Source organism: Rattus rattus, chromosome 2 (genome assembly GCF_011064425.1).
Source record: "Rattus rattus isolate New Zealand chromosome 2, Rrattus_CSIRO_v1, whole genome shotgun sequence".
Lineage (NCBI taxonomy): Eukaryota > Metazoa > Chordata > Mammalia > Rodentia > Muridae > Rattus > Rattus rattus.
In genome coordinates, this window is record NC_046155.1 from 93,808,590 (window position 1) to 93,834,166 (window position 25,577).

A 25,577-nucleotide genomic window follows, 5' to 3' on the forward strand; every position below is an offset into this window, starting at 1 on the left:
ACTCTAAGCACATACTTACTGTATGAATGATCTTAGGTGTGTATGCAATATAAGCCCAATAAGCAAAGCCTACAACTTTGGCTCTTTTCTTTCACCTGGAATAAAACATCTGATTTTTAATATACTTGTGAATCTCTGGGCATGCTTTGGAAAAAGCCTCTGTATTGCTTAGCCAGAATAAGAATGTCTAGAAATATTTGCTTTCAAATAGCTATTTAGAGAGTTTTAAAGACTAGTCAATACTTTATGTAATAATTTAGTTAATTTAGCCCTATTCTGACCAAAGATGAGACATTAAAAAATGATGATGGTAATTCAATATTCTGGAAATCTTGAGATGTTCTTTGGGCTTAGAAGAAGTATTTTTGGTGTATTTTGTGGTTACTGTTTGTTTTCTGTCTTTTTCTTTCCCTCTCTCTTTTTGAAGAACGCGAAAAATAGATTAAAACAGAGACAACACATGAAACATATTTTGTTATGTTGTGTAAGATGTGGTGATAAGATTGAAAGCTGCTTCTAGCTCCAGGCACCTTCGTAAGCAGGCTGCCTTTCCGGATCTGTCACTAAGTGTCACCAGCACTGCTTTCTTGGACAGCAGGGACAGATCTGAGTTCTGCCTGCCATGCCTTGCAATCACCTTTATTATCTGAGCTGTCCATCTGTGAGTGTACTGCATATCACCGTGTATGTTTTCCTCTCTAACTCCCCCAGTCCATTTCCAATACTGAAGGTGATGTAGGAACTGATAATGGAATGACCTTGAGGCCAAAAAATGCGGAGTGAGTAACGTTCAATAAAATGGACTATGACAGGTATTTCATAAAAGACGTTTGCGAACAGATGACTTCTTACACAGAAAATAAACTAACATTGCTTTGTTGTTCAGGTGCCAAAGTGATTTGCTTTTCTCTGCTCTAGCAGCTTCTGATTGACTTTTTCTGTTGTGAAAAATGAGGGCGAGAAGAGAAAAAGATTGTTCTATGTGAGCCATTCAATAAGAAAGCAGAGCATTAATTGTTATTTGTCTCATTTTGCTACTTCTGTTCATGCTAATGCAAACAACATCTATTTGATTAAGTTTCAGGAATGACAGCTATCAGACCAGCCAATGCTGACAGAGCACATGCTCGCTGTCCATGCTACTCTACCACACAGATTACCTAATTAGCTGAGAAACTCTAAGGAGCATCAAAGGCAGGAGGATTAAGGCAGCTGACTGAGAAACAGTAGTCTAAAACTGAGAATCAAAGCAAAGAATCCCAACAAAACAAAACATTTGTACTTCGCTGGGTTATTCCTTTTGGAATTCTATTTCCTGGAGAGAGCATAGTGTCAAATTCTAATGAAGAAAGCAGACTTAAATGAGGGAGAAATACAAATGTCAAGAGAGTAAACACATGGGAATTGTATTAAATGCATGGGTATTAGAATATTACAGCATGGAAAGGGCAACGCGTAGGCCAGGGCGTACTACAGGAAATGTGACCCTTTGAAAAGAGTTATCAGTAAGTGAATTAAACTGGAGTTGTAGGGAATATGGCCTTAAATTAACTGCTTGCAAACTATTCTTCAGGAGAGGCTAAAACCAAAGTTTTGTGTAATTTTGCAACATGAAAAAAGAAATTTAGCTGTAGATCTGTATATCTGTATCTGTGGCTGTAAATATACTAAAAGATTATATATATATATAGATAGATAGATAGATATAGATATAGATATAGATATATAGATATATAGATATATAGATATATCTGCACCTGGGAAGAAATTAAATATTCACTCCTGTAAGAAGTACATTTGAACAGAAAAGTTAGGCTGGCCTCAATAGCATCACCATGCCATTGCGTACAAACTTAGGGAACTGAATAAACTACTTGATGTCTCTGAGTGCATTTTCCTCATCAGTATGGTGCTCTGACATTATCGTAGACGTTTATATAAAATATTTAATAATATAAACATGAATAAACTGTTTGGACACGATCAAGACACAACTGACCTCATGCTCCCTCCCTCTCTTTCTTGAGTGATATGGGAAAGGAGATTTTGAAAGCATTTGACAGGAGCCTAAAGGATAGGTATTATTTGGATATTTTAGATGAAAATAGAAGGGAAGGAGTTCCTACAGAAATAACATCAAGAATCGCCCAAGTACCAGGAAATTTTTGTTGCACTTGCTTTTCTTGTATAACCAACACACAATGTGATATCAATGCCAGGAAGGAAATTAAATTTGAAATACAAATTTTGTATACTTCATTATCCACATTTTAAAAGACTTTAACTGCCAGAAGATGAGATAGATCTATGATTGAAAATATTGCAAAGAACAGCTTTTTTTAAAGTCATGGAATGATATGACCAAGTTGACAGGATTAATCTCACAGCACCAAATATTAAGGGAAAGATCAGTGTGTATGATCACTGAGCTAGTATGAATGAAAGTAGAGAAAATCTGAGGCTGACTCAAGAGTTCCATGGGAAAGATATTGGCAAGTAAATTTCCACCAAAAGAGCTGCTGATTGAAGAGAGGAATCAGGAATTCAGAAAGACTAATTCAGATCTAGGATGACAAAACAATGAAAGAACTAGGATCCATGATTACTTAGTCCCTGGCAGCTTGTGTGACTGGGTGCAAAAGACTGAAATATCTAGTATCAGATTTGCTTTAATATTTAGATAACATTTTTTAGGTGAGATAGCCTTGATGCTACAGAATCTTATAAACGTTAGTCTCAATGTTCTACATATCCAACGAGGTATTCATTGGGGCAGGATGTAATTTCTATGCCCTTTCAAATGGATACGGGGTCTTTGCTACACCCAGCTATGCTCTGCTTGCCTTTCTCAAACAAACATGGCAACATGGAGCTCAAGCTAGATTTCAGCCACTTCTGTCTTCTCAAGGAATTTTTTATGGAGAAGTTTTTTTTTCCTAAGTTCACAGAGCCTTTAAAAACACCTGTGTGTGTGTGTGTGTGTGTGTGTGTGTGTGTGTGTGTGTGTGAAAATAATAGCTTGCTAAATTCAAAGGCTCTAGGTAATATAACATTAAAATATAGAGAACTTCAGGAAACCAAAACCCCAGAAGGAAATTATGTATCACAAGATTCCCCATAGCACAAGGACCACTAAAACAGACAATGGAACTTATTTCAAAATGTGGGCTGCATGCAAGCTCTTACACCATGGGCATGAGACTATTGATGTCAACCTGCCCTCTGACAATAGGACTTTCCTGTGAAATTCTGTATTATATATTACAGCTGTGAAAATATTCTCAGTCCTATTAACGATGCTGCAGGTGACAAGGTACACATTATAGTATTCAACCTGTGTACATTAGGCCACTGAAAGAAAATGTTGTCTCCAAATACTATCTGACTCAAATGCCACTTTATCTTCACAAAGGAACTGGACAAGTCCATCATCCACAGTGCCTAAATGAAGTGTCATTCCACAATTGGTCCAAGTATTGAGAATAAGTAACTGAGAGGATCTCCGCCTTGAATGGAGGAGCTATGTCATGCTTTCCACCCCATACATCAGAGAACATAACAGGAAAGCACACAAGAACCAGGTGGGAGGAGCATTCTTAAATGCTGTCTTCTGGATGTGACATGAATCAAGAACTCACAGCAGCTGGTCCTATCTTTGTAAGCCCCACACATGACCAAGGTAGTCAGCATTCAAGCATGAATGAAAGGAGACTAATGTAGCCCATCTCTAGCTACAGAACTATTGTTCATCAATGGTAACTGGCTGATGGTAGGCTTCCCGATCACAAATGGATGTTCCCAGATAATATGCAAATGAGTAATTTGATGCCATGGGATATATACAATAAGAAAAAGGGATTTGAGATGAGTATGTGTTGAGGGTAACAGGGGTGAGTTGGAAGGGGCAGAGAGGACATATATGATCATAATGCATTGTATATTCCTGTCAGATTCTTAAAGACTAAGATACGATTTTTTCAAAAGTGAAATATTACCATATTGTTCTAGCTACAAGGACATACGTTTACTAGCTTGTTTCAAAAAGTTTTTGACATATTATCTCTCCTAAGACTTTGCTACCTAAGTCGATAGAATAAATGCAAAAATTTTGTCTTAATTCCCAGTTGTTCTTGGCTTGAAGTGAAATATCCTTGGTTGTATTTCTGCGGTGCTGACTGACAAGGTGCCTAACATGTCCCCTTATGTCTGAAACCCTTAGGTTTAAGGGTATCTCTTATGTATGTGCTCTGGGGAAATGCCTTTTTGTGGGAAAAGGCAGTAGTTTGTGTAACAGGTGAAAAGTTGGAATGAAAAAGAAAGAGTTCTATGCTGGACGCTACTTACATAAGATGTTTCCCTTGTTAAATAAATGAGTGCCTTTAAGATTAGTTTCTAGGGTTGTCAAATGCAGGTTTTCTCATGATGCCCATTTAGGCACTGTCTTAAAGAGGCAAACAACCAGAAGTAATCTTGAGTAGCATCTGCAGTTCCTGAGTATCTGCCGTGGGTTCTGTCATATGGCTGGCTTCTCATGTCCTTCCACCTCCTTGTCAGTGGGCCAGACATAAAAGGAGCCATCTGAGAGAACGGCTGTCATCTCATCAGGCGCTCCTCTTGGAGGGACACTCTTCACATCTGTTCCTCTGGCCCAAGTCACTGGCAGTGATCAGGATCGAAGATCTCCTACTCTGTCTCAGGAGCCAAGAGAGAGGGGGAAGGGAAAGCAGCCTCCTCCACACAGATAGAGCAGGCAGCATGCTTTAGAGCTCTGTTTCAGAGTGCAAGTGATAACCCACAGGTGATCTATACTCAGAGCATTGCTAACCATAACACTCCTTTTTCCTTTTAAAAATACCATTGATCTTTTGAATAGGGATGCTGGAGAGACAACCGAGATAAAGCATCTCAGACAGATTATGATCTTAGCATTACAGTGCTAATCAATTAAAGCTAAAAGTCTGAGGCACTTGGCCCTGCAGCTACTTGACCAAGCATTTCTTTTATGGTGGCCTCTTCAATCCTTGAAACAATCTCTCCCATCTCTAGATAAGAAACTGAACATAGAGAAATCAAAATTACTTCCCAAGTATTCATTCATTGGTTAAATGGATATTTTAATTGTTCCAGTATTCTAATGTATACTGAAAGAGCATCATGTGACATAATAGTGAGATAATGTACTGAAAAAAACCATTTGATTGAAGAAGAAAGTAAGATCAAGAATGTGACTGTCGGTCCCAGAATCTAATGCTACGACTTCTTAGTGTGTTCACAATAGGTCTGATTTCAAGAACAGTTTTCCCCAATAAGTTGATAGGCCTTTCAAAACACCTCTTATGTAAAAGGCAGACTAAAATGTCTAAGATCAGGTTGATGGTTCTAGAAGGAAATGGGTTTATTTGAAGTCAGCCAGATTTTTCTCTAAGATCCCAGGTTTCTTTAGCTGAATAAACAAACAAATAGAAGAGAGAAACTATACTTTGTAAGGAATAAATACAGAATATTGGAAAGATGGCTCAGTGGTAAAGAGCACAGGCTGTTCTTCCAGAGGACCTAAGTCTGCTTTCCAGAACCCTTATTGTGAACACATATGGTGCACTAGCACGAATGTGGGAAAATATTCATTAGCGTACAATAATTTTAAATTAAAAATTATTTTCTGAAGGGCAGTGACTCATTGGTAACAGTATTTACTGTGCAAGCATAAGAACCCCAATTCAAATTTCCAACAATTACGTTAAAAGCTGACGTTTTAGATCAGAAAGGGAGAAGAGGTTGGGGCAATGGGGAGAAATGGAGAAGAGGAAACTGTGGTCAGGATGTATTGTATGAGAGGATAATGTATTTTTAATATAATTATTAATTCAAAAATCCGAGCATGGCTGCAAGCCCTCCTTATCTCCATGTGTAGGGGCCTGGATAAGAGGGGTCCTAGGGCTATCTACCTGTTGCCTAGCTCCAGGTTGAGTTAGAGAACTCACAAGAGAGTTCATAAAGCTGGACATCAGATATTATTCTCTGGCTTCCTTTCTGTGCCCATGGGCATTCCCACCCTCACACACAGTGTATATACACCACACAAACCTTTACACGCATATACACAAAACAGGAAATGGATGATGCTTTATCAAACTTCTATCACTGTTTCTAAACTGCATGTTCAAATAAATAGATACTAAAAATAATGTGTACTTAGAAAGTAGGAACAGTGTCCATGAATAATTATAGTGAAAGGAAAAGCTGGAGAGGCAAGGAGTAAAGATTATTATTAATTTACTCCTTGGTGAATAGTTATAATGGCATTGAGATGTTTTTCCTATATTTGTCCCATTAAATACCTGAACCCAAATCTTAACTTTAATTAATTTTTGTATAAAGGATGCAAAGAAAATCACTTACTGCTACATATGTTCATGATATTACACCTGGGATTTGCCTCCAAATTTGTTTTTGATTGGTTATTGTTAATATATAGGAAACCCTCTTATTAGTACATTAACTTTGCATCATAGAATTTACTTAATTCTTAGTTCTAACAACTTTGGTTGTTTTGAAATATATGGGGGGGGGAAGGGAAAATGTTACTCCTGCTTTCTCATTTAGATATCCTTAATGTTTCTTGTTTTACTTAATTTCTCAGGCTAGCTGACCGTACACTGGTGAATGGTTGTGGTGAAATCAGTTCCTTGTTTTATACTTGGAAGGAAAAGTTTGAACTTTTATCAGTGTGCATTATGTTAGCTATGGCCATTTCACATTTGTGACCTTTTTCATCCACAAACTTTATTATTCTAAAATAACATTTCTACACCTAACTTGTTGAGAGTTTTATCACTAAATCTGATATTTTTCCCTACATTGAAATCACCTCACAGTTATTAACCTTGACTCTAATATTGTGAAAAATTACATTGAAAACTTTGCACTTTGAAAATAAACTTTATTTGGCCACGGTGTATGGTCCCTTGAAAAGTAGGGTGAATCTTCTTCATTGATGTTTTCTGAGAGACTTTGCACCTATTTTTACCAGGGTCATTGATTTATGATTTTCTTGTATTTTCCTAGTGGAGTTTTTGCAATAAAATAATGGTGACCTTACAAAATATATTTTGAAGTCATTCTCTTCTATATTTCAGAAGGGATTAAGAAGAATCACTGATAAGCCATGTTTAAGTGTTCCACGGAGATAATCTGTGAAGCCATGCAGTCCTGGAATTTACTGTGCTGAGAGATGTTGATTATTGATTCATTCCCTGTGCTCTCTATTGTTCGCTTCTGGTTTTCTGTTCCTTGTCGACTGAGTTTTAGTAAGTTGTACTGCTTAGACACTCATTCATTTTTCTGGGTCTCTAATTTCTGACAGGTACTTATTCAGTATGATAGTGTCACTGTCGCTCAGAATATTCTCTTTCTCAGTAAAATATCCTCATTGCCTACTTCAGTTACACTCTTATTTATTCAATAGGTAGTCGCATTCTCAGGCAGATGTCAACAAATCTTGCTTCCAAGGAAACGTGTGTACATTTTGATTGGGAGTGTTTAGCTTGGCAGTGATGAGAAGGAACACTCTAATCAATTGCTTTGTGCTATTTCAAATATAATAGCTCAAAGGGAAATTTGAATCTGCCTTCTCCAGACGCAGTGTTTATGTAGAAGCAACTTGCTAGCATATCATGCCAAAATATCTTACTCTAGTAACATTTTAAAACATAGTGGATGGTCACAATTGGATGTGTCACCTCTGGTCATTTTGCCTGGCCCACTGCTCCGGAGCATGACGTCTTCTTTGTCATGTGGTTAATATACCCATTGAGACTCCATTGGAGAAAACGTATTTTTCCATTGCCAACAGATAAAAACTGCAGATAGCTTATAGGTTAGGGGTAGGAGGCCATGTCTGCTTCCAACTCTCACTGTTGAAATCCTGTCTGGCTTAAATTGGTGTAAGTCTTGCATGTGCAGCTACAGTCTCTGAGTGTATGTGTGTATCTGTCCTGTTTTGTCTAAGAGCCACTGTTTTCTTAGTGTCATCTATAACCACCAGCTTTTACAATCTTTGTGGTCTCCTCTTCTTCAGGGATCCCTGAGCCTTCAGGGGAGGGGTTTGAAGAAGACATCATAGTTAAGACTGAGTATTTCAAAGTCGCTCACTCTCTGACATTGCCCAGTTGTGGATCTCTGAGTTAGTTCTCAACTGCAAAGTAGGTTTCTCTGACTAGGACTGAAGGAGGGGCTCATCTATGGGCATAGCAGTTTGCCTCTATGAGTCATTTTATTGCTAAGTTACTTCAGCAGAATAATTGTTTTATGTTATTTGTATAACTTATGAACTATGTGATAAACTATTATATACCATGTTCATTTCATTATGTCTTTTTCTCCCTAATAAATTATTTTAAAAAAGCCTTCATGGTAGCCTTCTTCATCAAAATGTAGCACTCTGGATTGCATAGGCAGCTTTTCCCAGCATGTAGCTTCACAGAAAAAGGGAGGCTCATATGCACTTGATAGAGAGATGAATGACTCAGAGATTGTAGGGGAGGAGTCAGAAGTGGTGAACGACATGTAATTCAGGGAATTTTGACACTCATTGCATGTTCTTTATGAGTAGTCGGCCTCTGTGCCTCTGCTATAAAAAACAAACAGTATAAGCTGCAAAGCAACACAGAAACAAGTCTTTCTAACATGAGACAGCTCAAGAATATTGCATATTACTTCTCATGCCTGTCTTGGCCATCTAAGCTCTCTAAATATATGGCCCAATAAACACATGTGTCTCTTCACCATTTTAAAAGTATATGAGCATGGAAACCAGGTTGTCTCCTATCTCTGCTAGCCAGACAAGTCTCAGCATAGTGCTTGGTAAAATGACTAGCTTTCCAGCTTGAAATTCTCTGTATCTTAAATATGTGTCCCTGGGAACTCGGAGAGATTCATTTAGTAGATATTGTTGTTCTTCCTGTGAGTGGCCAACCCCTTCAACTCCTTCATTCCTTCCCCTAATTCTTCCATCAGTGTCCCTGTGCTCAGTCCAGTGGTTGGCTCTCAGTATCTGCATCTGTCTTAGTCAGATGCTGACAGAGCCTCTCAGAAGACAGCCATAAAAGGCTCCTGTCTGCAAGTACATCTTCGCATCAGCAATAGTATCAGGGTTTGGAATCTGTGCATGGGATGGATCCCAAAGTGGGGAAGTTTCTGGATGGCGTTTCCTTCAGTCTCTGCTCCTTTTTATTTTCCTTGCGTTTCGTGTGGACCCCGCAACATATGTAGCATATACAAGCAGACTGCCTTGTATAGCCTCAGTGGGAGGGGGTACTGTGGAGGTTTGATGCCCCCAGGAAGGCATTGTAGAGGAGTAAAGTGGGAGTGGGATGGGTAGGTGAGGGAGCACCCTCTTAGCAGTGAAGGGTGGATGGGATGGGGTTTGTGGAAAGGGAACTGGGAAGAAGAACGACATTTAAAATGTAAATAATTAAAATAATTAATAAAAAATAAATAAAATATTTATCGACTTTTGTAGTGCTGGTGTTCGTTAAATTTCATCGGTTCCTCTTGAAAACCCCAAATTATATTCTAGTGCACTTTATTACCATAAATATTCAAGGAATAAAGCCTGTTCCAATCAGGGCATTCTTTGCAGATTTAAGTCTTCATTTATGTCTTGTTGTGTCATTTGAAATAACCTCATTTCTATCTTGTTCTACAAATTTCTATAAGATGTGACTATGACTTCTGTTCCTATCCCCTCAGTATTCCTATCCAGCTACCATGGCCTCCCTGCTGTTCCTCACCACTCACAAACTCTCCCTAATATTGTCTGACTACAGAGCCCAGTCCTATGAAAGCTTCCTTTTTCCTTTCCTTAAGATTCTTGTTCAAATGATACCTTAAAAGTTTCTGCTGTGAACCCTTTATGTATAATTGCTATCCGAGTTACTTGTTTAGAGCACTTTCATTTTATTTGAGAATCCCTTTTGCTCTGAATCCATTCATGCGTGCATTTTAGAAATCTGTGTGGAGTTTCTAAGCTGCACTGTGCATGTATGGTTTTTAGGAAGCTCTTGAAGATGTAATGGTAAACAAACTAGATGCAGAAATTGTGCTCAAAGAATGAAGTATCATGGAAATACAGGGGTTGGCGACTAGCAGGTATTATGTTGTGCAAAATAAGTCAGACTTAGAAAGACAAATATTACATGTTTTTGTTATTGTGGATCTCAAATAGACCCACAAAACCATGTATTCAGGTTTAAATATTATACAGACACACAATAGGGATATGAAAATAAATTGTAGGAGATAGGATGAATAGGAAAAAATATATGATTTGCCTGTACAAAATGACTGTATAAAGCTATCAATATGAATAATGAATTCCTGCTAATAAATAATAATTATTTTAAAAAGAAATGATGGTTTAGTCTTCTGAATGCTGTGATGGCTAGGCAAAAATGGTACAGTACAAAAAATTCAAGCTGGAAGTTGGAGAAGTCTTCTTTGAAAGTAATGGCTAATTGATGCTTTGAGATGTGGTGGAAGAAAACTGTCCAGGCAGGGGAAAGACCAAGTTAAAAATTTAAAGGAAGAAAAGACACATCAGACTTCAGAAGTATGAAGAATGATGGACACTCGTGCATAAAAGAGCCAACTTTAATGAAGTAAAAAGTGGAACTAAAGAAGGGGCATTAGGTCATCTGAGGTGTGGGAAAGAGGAAAAGCAGTGAATGAACCATGAAGCCTGGTATTGTTGCAGGAGCTGTATGGAGTTGGAAATGTCTTAACGGGATTTAATGAAACTTGTTCAGTTGTTTGTCTGCTGGGCTGTTTGACTACTTTAGTTCCTTTTGATAGTGGCTTACTCAATGGACTAGCAAGAGTTATGCTCAATTCAAATTACACTCTGCAACAGTAATTGAGATGAACAACTATGAATTCCAAGCTGAGGAACACAGTGCCAAGAAAAGAGAAAAGAAAAAATAGACCTTCTGAGAGAGGGCCACTTTCACTCCTGTTCCAGTATATCAACAGCACATGAGTGAAGCAGAAGTCAAAACCTTGCCTCCACTTCCAGTGGCCATAACCAGAGTAGTCTATTGAGGTACAGTACTGAAAGAAAGGAGAGTTAGTGAAGAAAGACGATGAGTTCTGTCACAACACTAGCATAAATTTCTCCAAAAGGGATGCATTCAAAACCCCTCCTGTTTTCCTAACCAATCATAAACTATTGCGTTACTTTTGATGTTGATGATGTTGTTGATTTGTGCCTCAAATAAATCTCCCCTATGTATAAATCATCACAATGTACTGAGTATTTTCTAATTTCTTCATGGATAGGTTCTCTGGTGAATATTCAGGCTGTTTTACTATTTATAAAGTTATAATTTACACACACACACACACACACACACACACACACACACACACACACACACACACACACACACACACTTCAGTAACCTATCTGGGTTTTCAGATTTAGTAAAAAGTGAAGTAAATCAGCTAACTGCACTTTGAGCTAGAAGAAATCATCATAGAATACACTTTGTTCATTTACTAGTACTATGGCTATGATCATAGTACATCTACACAAAGACTAATGTAGATTTTAAATGGATTGATATTATTATTATTATTATTATTATTATTATTATTATTATTATTATTATTATTATTATGTCTTTTATTACAGTTCAGTCATTATCCCTTCCCTGCTCCCAGTCAGCCCTCTGACTATTTCTTTTCCCATTCCTCTTTCCCATTTCCAAGAGGATGTCCCAACCCCTCAACCCCACCCCACCAAACCTCCCCACTCCCTAGCGTCTCATGTCTGTCCAGGGTTAGGTGCTTCTTCTCTCACTGAGGCCAGACAAGGCAGTCCCCTGCTGTTTATGGGTCAGGAGCCTCATATCAGCTAGTGCATGCTGCCTGGTTGCTGGTTCAATGTCTCAGAGTTCTCAGGGGTCCAGGTTAATTGAGACTGCTAGTGTTCCTATGGTGTCACCCTCCTCCTCAGCTTCTCACAGCTTTTCCATAACTCAACCACAGGGGTCCCCAGCTTCTGAGCATTGGCTGGGTGTAACTATCTGCATCTGACCCTTCTAATGGTAATGTGTACAGCTATCTCTACTTCACATATTCCAGCCTGCATTTTTAATAAACAGCATCTTAATCTTCATCTCTATTATCACAAATAACACTTACTGAGGGAATATACCAGGACACAAATATCCAATACAGTTAGATGTTGTGGTATGTACATGTTACAGATGAGAAATCTGAAATCTTCTTCTGGATGTTTTAAAGGTCAGTGCTGGCATCTGGCTTCAGCTCTAGATATGCCTGTATGATTTAGTATAACAATTGACATTCCCCATATGAATTATGATGGAAAGAAGGTATTATGGCTAATAATGTATGGAACTTTCCTGTGTGCAGGCTCTTTTGCCTCTGAATCAATTATTTAATTCTTCTGTGATATACATATTATCAAATTCAAGAAACAGCAATGGTGAGCTCAGGCAGCTGTGGGTATTAAATGCATTTCTATTTGACATAGCTTAGCATTATTGTCCATTCCCATACGACATGGGTTAGCATTCTTATGCATTTCTATATGACACAGCTCAGCATTACTAAATGCTTGGCATTCACTATGTGAGCTGCTGCTACTCACATCACCATCCTTGTGAATTTTCATGACTGAAAGAAGACAAGCAAATAACTTGTTCAAAATCATAGTCGACCATCAACAAATGCTAGCAAAGTCAGGATGCAAACCTGTCTCTGGTTAATCATTAGGGTTCAGTAATCTTTACATCTTCATCTTAAAGAGTCTAGTTCCTGGGCAATAAGTGTTTTACATATGGCAGTGGTCACTAAATGATGAAATCTAATGTTAGTTATTGTTTCATTTTACTGACTTCCGGTTATATTATGAGTTATAAAACCATGTCAAATATATTTGAATATGTATGCATTTTGCTGTGAATTATGATTCCAAGTAGCGTGAAACTCACTGAAACCCACTTAGCACACTCATATAATTATTAAACATGGCCATTTGTGAATCGGAGATGTAATTTACAGTGAAAGTTCACAAAGCTCTCAGCTTTGTGGAAAAGGGCAGGCATCTGTCTTATAATAATTGGAATTCATAACACAATATAATACAGTAGTCCTGCATCTGCTAAAGGCCAAAAACTTATTAAAGCAAATTATAAATTATAGAAATTTCCTCTGAGTGAAATCATCACTCAATAACAGGAAACATCACTAGGAGAAAACAGGTAAAGCAACAAAAGTGGTATACATTGCAGGAATACACAGACTCTCTGAGCCCAGGGCATACTATCAGACTTGAGAAACTTTTATTATTTTGGATTTTCATTTAGTAAGTATTTACTAATACATACCCCATGTCATGGAGTATGTTATAAACATGGAGACATTAACACACTCAGAGAATACATCTTCATATAGTTTCTGTTTTGGTGGTCATCAACTTTAAAATAACTTCACCTGGTTTTGCAATCTTCACAGTGGGACTAATACAATGTATGCATAATGACTTAGATTATTGGCCAAATATAGTCTGTGTGTAAGTTAGTAAACTGGTGAAAAATTACACTGAGTTTGCTTTCATTTTCTATAATACACAGAAAGACTGTCTAATCTGGTGGTTTTTTAACCTTCCTAATACTGTGGCCTTTTAATACAGTTCCTTGGATCGTAATAACCTCCAACCATAAAATTATTCTTGTTGCTATTTCATAACTGTAATTTTGCTAATGGTATGAACCATAATGTAAACATCTGATATAGAGGATGGCCTTAAGCATTTGACTCCCAAGGGGGTCATGACCTACAGGTTGAGAACCACTTGTCTAAGCTAAATCATAGGATGATGGTTAGGACAAAATATATTTAACAGTATTACCACAAGATCATTTATATTTGGTAGCTGATAATTGTAGATATTATCTATAGCATATGTTCTAGTATGTGTTCCTTAACTATTCATAGATAGTTAGCATCATCCTTACACTTTATTGGGTTAGAAAACTATAGTTATGGTCACTTGATCTTTGACAAAGGAGCCAAAACCATCCAATGGACAAAAGATAGTATTTTCAACAAATGGTACTGGTTCGACTCGAGGTCAGCATGTAGAAGAATGCAAATCTATCCATTCTTATCGCCCTGTACAAAGCTTAAGTCCAAGCTGATCAAGGACCTCCACATCAAACCAGACACACTCAAACTAATAGAAGAAAAGTACACTCAAACTAATAGAAGAAAAGTGGGGAAGAGTCTTGAACACATGGACACTGGGGAAATTTTCCTGAACAGAACACCATTGGCTTATGATCTAAGAATAAAAATCGACAAATGGGACCTCATAAAGCTGCAAAGCTTCTGTAAGGCAAAGGACACTGTCATTAGGACAAAATGGCAACCAACAGATTGGGAAAGGATCTTTATCAATCCTACATCTGGTAGAGGGCTAATATCCAAAATATACAAAGAACTCAAGAAGTTAGACTCCAGAGAGTCAAATAACCCTATTAAAAATGGAGCACAGAGCTAAACAAAGAATTCTCAGCTGAGTTATATCGAATGGCTGAGAAACACCTAAAAAAATGTTCAACATCCTTAGTCATCAGGGAAATGCAAATCAAAACAACCTTCAGATTCCCTCACACCACTCAGGATGGCTAAGATTAAAAAACTCAAGTGACAGCAGTTGCTGGTGAGGACATGGAGAAAGAGGAACACTCCTCTATTGTTGGTGGGATTGCAAACTGGTACATCCACTCTAGAATCAGTCTGGAAGTTCCTCAGAAAATTAGGCATTCCACTACCTGAGGTCTCAGCTATACCTCTCCTGGGCATATACCCAAAAGAGCTCCAACATACAGCAAAGACACATGCTCCACTATGTTCATAGCAGCCTTATTTATAATAGCCAGAAGCTGGAAAGTACCCAGATGTTCTTCAACAAAGAACTGAGTACAGAAAATGTGGTACATCTACACAATGAAGTACTACTCAGCTTTCAAAAACAATACTTCATGAAATTCATATGCAAATAGATTGAACTAGAAATTATCCTCATCCTGAGTGAGGTAACCCAATCACAGAAAAACACACATGGTATGTATTCATTGATAAGTGGATATTAGCCCAAAAGCTCAAATTACACAAGATGCAATCCACAAACCACATAAAACTCAAGAAGAAGAATGACCAAAATGTGGATGCTTCACTCCTTCTTAAAAGGGGGAACAAAAATATCTGTAATAGGGGATATGGAGGCAAAGTTTAGAGCAGAGACTAACGGAATGGCCATTCAGAGCCTGCCCCACATGTGGTCCAGATATATACAGCCACCAACACTAGATAACATTGATGGAGCTAAGAAATGCATGCTGACAGGAACCGGATATAGATCTCCCCTGAGAGATACAACCAGAGCATGTCAAATAGAGAGGCAAACACTAGCAGCAAACCACTGAACTAAGAATGGGAACCTTGTTGGAAGAATTAGAGAAAGGATTGAAAGAGCTGAAGGGGCTTGCAACCCGATAAGATCATCAATGCTAACCAACCAGCACTTCCAGGGACTAAACCACTACTCAAACACTATACATGGATTGACCCAGGACTCCAACTGCACATGTAACAGAGTACGGCCTTGTTGGGCACCAGTGAAAGGGGAAGTCCTTGGTCCTGCCAAGTTTGGAACCCCAGTGCAGGGGAATGTCGGAGGGAGGGTTGGTAAGGGGGGCGGTGAATGGGCTCAACACCCTATACCCTTATGGCAGAGGGGGAGGGAATAGGGGCTTATGGACAGGAAACCTGGAAAGGGAGTAACATTTGAAATGTAAATAAAGAAATATTCCAATAAAATAAAAAGAAAAGTAAAGAAAGAAAAGAAAAGAAAACAAGAAATATAAAGAATGTGACTGAGAGAATTCTTAACCTGAGGAGAGGCTCAGCTTTGACCTTGACCAATTCCATATTGTACTCTTGATGCTTATGCTGCCCAGAAAACACTTTGATGATTATTTTGACCAAACTACGTAAATGTGGCAGCGTGTCCTTTTGTCATAGCAGCATGGCTTCTTTAATTAAAATGTGTTTTGGCTTCAGTATAATGAGATGCACTAGTTTTCTAAGGAGACCACACAGTAATATGAAAGGCCCTTCTAGGTAATAGGAACATTGTGTTCTAGTTACGATCATATCCATTTCCTGTGTAATCTTTGCTGTTTTATATATTTACAAACTAATTTCACCTCCCTTAAGATTATGACAATTCAAATATTTCTATAGTCTATGTAGTTGTAGAAAAAATGCTATCTGTATTTTAATTTGTTTTTAAAAATTAGAGAAAGGAAGATAAAATAGACAAGGAAAAATTACCCAAGAATCCAGAAACATTTTTTTTGGAAAGAATTCTTATTCAAGTGCAATTTTTGTAAGAGAAGGCACTCATATCATGAGAAAAGCTAGCCAATGCTGCTTAAAATTATTTCTGGTTATTCAGTATTTGGTCTACCATATTCTGTACCATTTTATCATTAATATTTGTTTTTAGCATATATTATAAGTCGGGTTATATTATTGGGTGTTATGTAAGGGGTGTGTGTGTGTGTGTGTGTGTGTGTGTGTGTGTGTGTAACAGAGACAGAGACAGAGAGAGAGTCTAGGAGCATGCTGTATTTGTGCTTTTTATTAAAAGAACGGACAGAAACTGCTATCATATTAGAATTTTAATTCTAGCATCTGGATCCACAACCTAATAGGAGAAATATGAAGCCATATTACAGAAAAGTAAGAAATGATTGTACAATGAATAACAAGGAGTGAAAGATTTTAACTCCAGAATTGTAAGCTAGCCTGGACCAGAGGGCTTCCAGAAGAATAGCAGGACCTCAGAGGATGTGTAGGATTGAGTAGGTAGCTGGGTGTACCCCAGCTTTTAGAGTAGGAGCAGTGTCATGTGTGAAGTCATTATATAAAAGTGTGTACAAAGTCAGAGCCGATAACTAAAGTCAAAGAGGCAGGAAGAATACCAAGAAAAATTAGAGGCAAGAGGAAAGGCAATATACTGAACATGGAAGAGCCTTGAAGGTCAGCTCAAAATAAGGCATTTTAAATTGATTTACAGGGCAATGAGGAATCAATGGAGCAAGTTTGGCAGGATTCAGGCAGCTACTATCAGGAAACCTATCATCGGGCATGATTTGTTCTTAATAAACCTCTAGAAGTCTCAGCTCCATTGTCCTCGGTACGGTCACAGATTTTGTTTGCTGGCAACTTTGCATTAGCTCCCTAATTACTGATCATTCTCAGAGGATTTTTTCCTTAGATGAACACACACCTGATTAAGGGAGAATTCAACTCATTTCCAATATTCGTGAATGCCCTCGGTTCCATTTCTTCCCTCCTATATCAGGGCACATGATATAGGATTTATCTATATCACAAGGAAAGTACTGTAGAAACTGGGGCATTTGTAATATGTTTGCCTTACAGTCATCCTTAGTCTTGCTTTTGGCACTGGTTTAGTATTTTTTTTCAGGTTACAGTATCATATGCCTTTGTACATGTCTTTTGGGGAATGATTCCTGAGATTCTAAAACTATTATACTATACCTTCCTCCTAATTCTGGTATTTTCTATTAACCAAACTCATTAGTCCATTCCTTATCTGCAGCTTCATGCCCGATCCTTTGTTTCTCTGTTTAGTGGTAATCTTAAAGCAAAGGACACTGTCAATAGGACAACACACAACCTAGAGATTGGGGAAAGGACTTTACCAATCCTACATCCAATAGAGGGCCAATATCTAATATACACAAAGAACTCATGAAACTAGACTCCAGAGAATCAAATAATCATATTTAAAAATGGGGTACAGGGTTAAATAAAGAATTCTCATCTGAGGACTATCAAATGGTAGAGAAGCACCTACAGAAATGTTTATCACCCTTAGTCATCAGGGAAATGCAGATCAAAACAACCCTGAGATCCCATCTCACACAAGAGAGAATGGCTACTATCAAAAACTCAGGTGACAGCAGATGCTGGCGAGAATGTGGAGAAATATGAACACTCCTCCATTGTTGGTGGGATTGCAAGCTCCTAAAACCACTCTGGAAATCAGTCTGGTAGGTCCTCAGAAAATTGGACATAGTGCTACCTGAGGACCCAGCTATACCACTCCTGGGCATACATCCAAAAGATGTTCCAACATATACCAAGGAAAATGCTCCACTATGTTCATAGCCGCCTTTTTTTTTTCATCTTTATTAACTTGGATATTTCTTATTTACATTTTGATTGTTATTTCCCTTCCCGGTTTCCAGGCCAACATCCCCCTACCCCCCCTTCCCCTTCTATATGGGTGTTCCCCTCCCCATCCTCCCCCAATTACTGCCCTCCCCCCAACAATCATGTTCACTGGGGGTTCAGTCCTGGCAGGACCAAGGACTTCCCCTTCCACTGGCATAGCCGCCTTTTTTTTTTTATAATAGTCAGAAGCTGGAAAGAACTTAGATGTCCTTCAGTAGAGGAATGAATACAGAAAATGTGGTACATTTACACGGTGCAATACTACTCAACTATTAAAAAAATGACTACATGAAAATCATAAGCATATGGATGGAACTAGAAAATATCATCCTGAGTGAGATAACCTAGTCACAAAAGAACACACATGATATTCACTCACTGATAAGTGGATATTAGCCCAAAAGCTTGGAATGCCTAAGGAAAAATTCACAGATCACATGAAGCTCAAGAAGAAGGAAGACCAAAATGTGAATGCTTCATTCCTACTTAGAAGGGAGAACAAAATAGCCATGGGAGGAAATACAGGGACCAAGAGTTGAGCAGGGACTACAGGAAAGGTCATCAAGAAACTGCCCCACCTGGGGATCCATCCCACACGCAGTTACCAAACGCAGTCACTATTGCTGATACCAAGAAGTGCTTGCTGACAGGAGCCTGATATGGATGTCTCCTGAGAGGCTCTGCCAGAACCATAGTAATACAGATGTGGATGCTTGCAGGTAACCATTGGACAGAACAATGCAGTGCAGGGGAATGCCAAGGCGTTAAGGTTAGAGTGGGTGGGTGGGTGTGGGAGTATCATCATAGAAGCAGGGGGAAGGGGAGGAGGTATGGGAGAGGAGGGAAAGAAGATAACATTTGAAATGTTAATACATAAAATATCCAAGAAAAATAAAATTTAAAAAAGAAAATGTTCAAAATTATAGAGGAGATCAGCAACCCAATGGGAGATGTCCACTGTATAATTTAACACAGTACAGTGCGTGCGTATGCAATGTGCATGTGTGTGTGTGTGTGTGTGTGTGTGTGTGTGTGTGTGTGTGTGTGTGTGTGTGTGTGTGTGTGTGTGCAGGCCTAGCAACCTGTCATACCATGGCATTAGTGAGACATTTTGTAAGAGATGAGATCTCAGAGTTTGCAAGCAAATAGAGCCAGGGCAGACATTCAAGTCGGTGTGAGCATGTTTGTAAAGCACAGAGACCTAAGCAAAGAAGCTTGGTAGTTCAGAAGTCAAAAAGGAAGATCTATTGATACCATTGTGTTTAGGTATACTGGAGGAAATGACAAAAAAGGTTCCAGCCAAGTGTACTCCCACAGTCCTCGGGAAAACCACATTCAACCCTGAGGAGCTTGGATTTAGTCATTCTCACAGAAATATTAAGACTCGGAGTAGGCTGTTAGGACAATGGCACCTTCACTGGTCCTCTTCCTCTGATCCTTTTATCCATTCTGTTCTCTCATCTGCAAGGAAAGCTGAATCTCTCCAAGCTCAAGCACTCTCCCCATTGTGTGGCTTCTGGGCTACTGCTGATTGTGGAGCCTGCCTGGGAGATCCCAAGATGCTGATTGATTTGATTTCATTCCACTGTGGTGCATGTAATTTCATGCTTCCAAGTGACAGAAATTTTCTGAAAATTCTCCAATCTCCCCAAATTACTTAGTATTATATATTTATTCCTGGCTTCATTGGACTCTAAATAACCCAGTTTTAGGATAAAATGCTTGGCACATGAAGTTCTGGTCATCAAGATTCAACAATTACTTTGATTGGCTCTTTTCAGAATGTTAGAAACTATCCCAACAGGGAAAAAATAAGAGTATGTCAGATGAAAAAAAATCCCACAATGCTTTCTTGGAGTGCCCTGCAGCGTTCTGTGAGCAAGAAGACAGCTGGTTCTCCTTAGTGTGGCAGAAAACTCAGTCTGAGGAGTAAAATACGAAGACACACTCAAAGATAAACAGGCCGAATAGTTATTTCAAGAAAGAAAAAAAGTACATACTTGGATAACATCCAGCAATTTTTATAATTGTCAAAACAAAATAAGAGTTTATTGAAATACGTTCCCCAAACCTATCCTTGGTGATATTACCAATAACTTACTTATGATACCTTTATATGTGGAAGCATTGATAAAGAATATCACATACATTGAGCATTCTCTGCATGCCGTTTACCAAGTTAGTGTTATCCCTTCAGAATATTTTGGGATTTGCAGAAAAAATTAATAAGATACTGCCAGTTGTTCCTACATAGCTCACAATTAATTCTCCTGTTAATAAAATCATACATTCACTCTAATGTATTTATTACATTATTAATGAACCAATAATGAGTTTTATTATCAGTCTAATAATGTCCAAATGTATTAATAGTGACTTCAAATTGGGCTTATTTCTTGGCTTCTTAAATATTATCAGTTTCTTTCAGATCACCTCTGGACTTTGCTGTATTTATTCATAAATGTCCCTGTTGGGTCCTTTCGACTGTGGCAGTTTCTCCAACATGATAAAGCTTCACAGCCTTTATGAGTGTGGGTCAGACAGGATATTTTATACAATGTTCCTCAGTTGAAATCTTGCTTTCTAGTTATCAGACTGACATCATGGATTTGGAAAAGGTAAAATCATTGAGAGAACAGGCCTTTGTCATGACATCCATAGTATGTAGCTTCAACTTCACTTATGTTGTTAAGTTCCATTGCTCAAATGAATGTATATAATTAACACGTATATATATAGCCATCAACACTTTCTATACTGAGAAATTATGAGCGTATATCAATATCTGCAATAACAATGCATTGCTCGATACATTGCTATAGCCTCCTATTTGTGGCTAGGAGAAAAAACTGTTCTTTCTTCTGTACATGCATTTACTCAAATGCTCAGTACCATGTACGTGTTACAGTAGGTTCAGATCTGTGGAGCCTGTGGCTATAGAAGCTTAGGCAACCACTGCTACTTGAATACAATGCTTACACTGAATTGCACTCTTTCCTGCCAGCTATATTTCTTAAACAGGAATAAAGCTGCAAAATTCAATACATGTAACATAACTGTGTATTGAGAAGATTGTGTTTGTCTTATAGATAAAGTTAGAAATACTTTAGTAATTCAAGAAAAATAGTTACTAACCAAGAAATGGCCACAGATAGAAGAGGTAATGCCCAATCTAAAGTGTGTATTTTACATTACTCTTATGTGTATGTATACATATGTGTACCTGAGTGCATAGGTTTGTAGAGGGGGCTATTGTATGTGATGGTATTTATGTAGACCAGAGTTCCATACTGAGTGTAATCCTTCAGGGTACTGGTAACCTTGATTCTGAGGCAGGATCTCTCACTGACCTGAAACTAACTGACGCATCAAGGGAAGGCAGGAGTCCTCTACCTCTTGCCTCTTCTGCACTGACTTGCAAATACATGTGACCTCTTTTAACTTTGTATATGTCAGTTCAAAGGGTTGAACTTCCAACTCATGATTGATTGAAAAGCATTTTACTGACTGAGATATTTTCCAAGCCCACAATTAGTAAATATTTTATGTACTTTGTTCATATCAGTGACCCACAGAATAGACCATACACACTTAACAACTCGGTTTCCTCTGTATTGTTGTGCCATTTTTCACTTTGTGAGAATCCATCAGAGTTTCCTTCTCGTTTTTTCCTCTTTGGTGTTCACTGAGAACAAAGATGCTCAGATACTCATTTTCTGATAATATTAAAGTGAGATAAAGTCTATCTATCTATCTATCTATCTATCTATCTATCTATCTATCTATCTATTTTACATCCCAATCACTCCCTCCTTCCAGCTCATCACTCACATAGTCTCTCCTCCCAACTCCCCCTGCCCTTCTCCTCTGAGAGGTTGCCCCTTTTGTCATCCCCCTCATCCTGGTGCATCAAGTCTCTTCAGAGGTAGGTGTATCCTCTCCCATTGAGAACAGACAAGGCAGCCCTGTTAGGGAATGGATTATACAGACAGGAAGTATCTTTAGGAACAGCCTCCTGTTTAGGAGCTCTTGTTTTGGGGGGGCCCGTGGCAGAGTCTTTTAACTGAGGCATCTGGAGGTGCTATCAGCATGGCTCACCATTACTTCTAAGTCAGTTTCCTTGAACTACTGCTCTGTTTTCAGTGACGTCAGTGTCTGGAATCTTTTTTGTTTTGCTTTGTTAGTTAATCTTAGTGTTATTAATTTTGCCTATTCTCCTTTTACTAAAATATTTATAAATTCTCTAAAGTGGGTCTTCCTTCATATCTTTATGGATAAATCATATTTGATACATTTATGATCACAGGCATTTTAGTTACCTATTTGACCCTCTGGCTTTGGAATTTCATTTTTAACATGAGGTTGATAGAGCCTACTTAAACTATGAAGAATTTTGTACTTTTTTATGTTTTCAGATGTTTTTCACATGTATTATGTAATTTCAAATGACAGTTATAAACCTCCTCATAAAATGACTCAGGAAGACGTATGATTATACAGAAATATATAAGTTATTGGTCTTGGTTCTATGACAAAATACTTTGACATAAACAACTTCAGGATGGGAGAGTTTGTGTTGGCACAATGTTCAAGGAAACTTCATCTGGCAAAGAAATCGTGGAGGTAGAAACATGAGGCAGCTGGTCCTATTGCAACAAAAGTCAGGAATACAAAGGGACTGGGATGGGGAGGAAGGGGAGGAAGGAAGAAAGAAGGGATGGATAGAGAAAGAGAGGGAGGATGATATGGTAGTGCTCAGCTAGTTTTAGTTTTCTCCATTTTCACTTTTATTCAGGACCCAAACCCATGCTAAAGTGCTACCCACACTTAAGGTTCATCTTTTAACCTTAATATGATCTAGATAATTTTGACAGGCAAGTCTAGATACTAACCTAATCTAGCCACTCCCTCATCGGTATGCTTAGACTATCCTCCTATGTGATTTTAGATCTCATGAACTTCACAGCATTAACCGCTACAGTAAGACCATTTGCAAGGGGGGCATGCCTTTGATCTTACTAAGATACTAAGAGCTTTATCTAGCCTCCCATAATCAAACAGGAGAGATAGCTGCAGAGCTTCCTAATTGCCAGGCTGATACTAGAGGACACAGAGACATAGAACAAATTTGAATATATCAGGAAAATCAGGAGTTCGCTTAACAGAAATTATGTAAAGCGTAGGCCTATATGCAAAGCTCTTGTACTAGTCAAGTAGGAGCTGCCCAATAAGCATCAACCACATCAAGAGGTTTTTGAGTAATTGCAATTGAAGTAAGTATGCTTATGCCAATTATTTATACCTCATGTTTACTTTGAAAATCTTGCTTTCTAACAAGAAATGATGCTCAAGTCAAGTGTAGCATATACAGTACCTACCCTGCTTTTATCTGCAATTTCATAGATTCTTTAAACTTGATGGAAAGTGTGGGCACCTCAGAGACTACAGGTATAGAGATTGGAAGAATTCATGCCGGAGCTGAACTGTGTGGGGGGATACAGCTCAAGGGCAGACAAATAGACAGCCCCAGGAAAGGGTGAAGTCTTAAGGAACACCAAGATTTCTTTGCCAATTCAGCCTGATCATTGCCCAGAACATCTGTGCCATTGTTGTCAGTTCTCTGCATGGCGACTTTCTTGGCTGCTTGATCCAAATTCTATAAACCATCCACTCATTCCCTCTCTAATTTTAGCTTAGGATTCTGTTGATGCTTTAGCTACTTGTGCAATTCCATTGTTCCTAGTTGTTTAGTTAGTTTGTTTTTGACATCCTCCCACCCTTAAAATAAGTCCAATCAGAATTGATGTAGCACAGGCTCACTTCCAAACTCCTAAGAAATGGCTTATGATTGACTTACTTTGTATTTAGCCACCCCAGCCACAGTGTAAATGTGGCTACCCAAAATACAGTAAGTAGGAGGGAAGCATTGCCTACAGAAATTAAGACGACAATTGAGAGAGGCAGAGGAACATGCTGTGTACCTGGAAAGGATTACAGCACCTGTAAAGGATTTATAGTATCTCACAGGCCTGTTTCTAGGAAGTAGAAACTTTAGGGTAGATTTCCTCTTTTTACACATATAAAAGATGACACTTGGAGTTCATTCATTTTGCACATACTAAGTTTGCTGTGAGAATTAATAGATGTGTAGCTACACGGTAGAAAATGACAATTTGTATAATATACACATGCACATATTCAGATTCTTCAGTCATCAGACAAAATATAACCAAATGTTATACTACATACATATTTTGGGTTGTTATGTACAACAATTATGTGCTGGGCCTTGAAGAACAGCCCATAACTATTTGAAAGTGGTTATAGAGGTTTGAGAAAAATACTACATTATGGAAATTTGAGTTGAAGTCTAAATGATAACTAGTTAGTAACAGCTGTTTTGTAAGTGGTGGGTCAGACGTCTTCAAAGGTAAAAGGACCACAGCAAAATAGGCAAATAGCAATTAAAGTGGGCAGGAACTTGATCCTATCACCAGACAAGAAGTTAAGAAATAATGTTCTTTATCCTAAGTGCAAACAAGTGTTGTCTTTATAGTGTGCAACTGAGAAGATTAATGTGATTAACATGCTCAAATACTAATTTATTATAAAGGACTTAGAGCTACAGCATGAGCAATGGATCAAGAAAAGCAACAGTAAGTAGGAGAATAAATGTTATATTGGTGTAGAAATTAATGAATATGTTGATAGCATAATAATGGAATTGAACAATAAGGAGCCACTACAAAATGTTCTTACCCCTGTTCCCATCTAATTCTGTGGTCCTGGCCCATGAAAATCGGCCAAGGAAAGTCACTCTGACACAAGAGCAATAGTCGAGCTGGAACTAATCCAGCTTATGAAAGTTTTTACCCAGGAAAAAGATTAAGATAGCACTAATTTTATTAGGTACCATGATAGAGAGAGTGCAAAGGCAAGTGCTATGGCAGTATGACAGTTAATAATAATGAATCAAGATGGAAAGAAAAATCATCTTCCGGGAGAGAAAATGTCAAATTCAAATTCAAAAGCAAATGTTTTGAGCTGCCACAATATTCTCCCTTAGCGGTTTTATTTACTTTACTATGAAACATTATGTATAGACACAGCCTCTTTATAAAAAATGCACCTCCTTTTTTCCTACTCAAAGAGCACTTTCTTTTTAGCTTTTAAAAGAAAGGTGCAGATGAAAGACTAAGAAAAATTATTTGCCAACC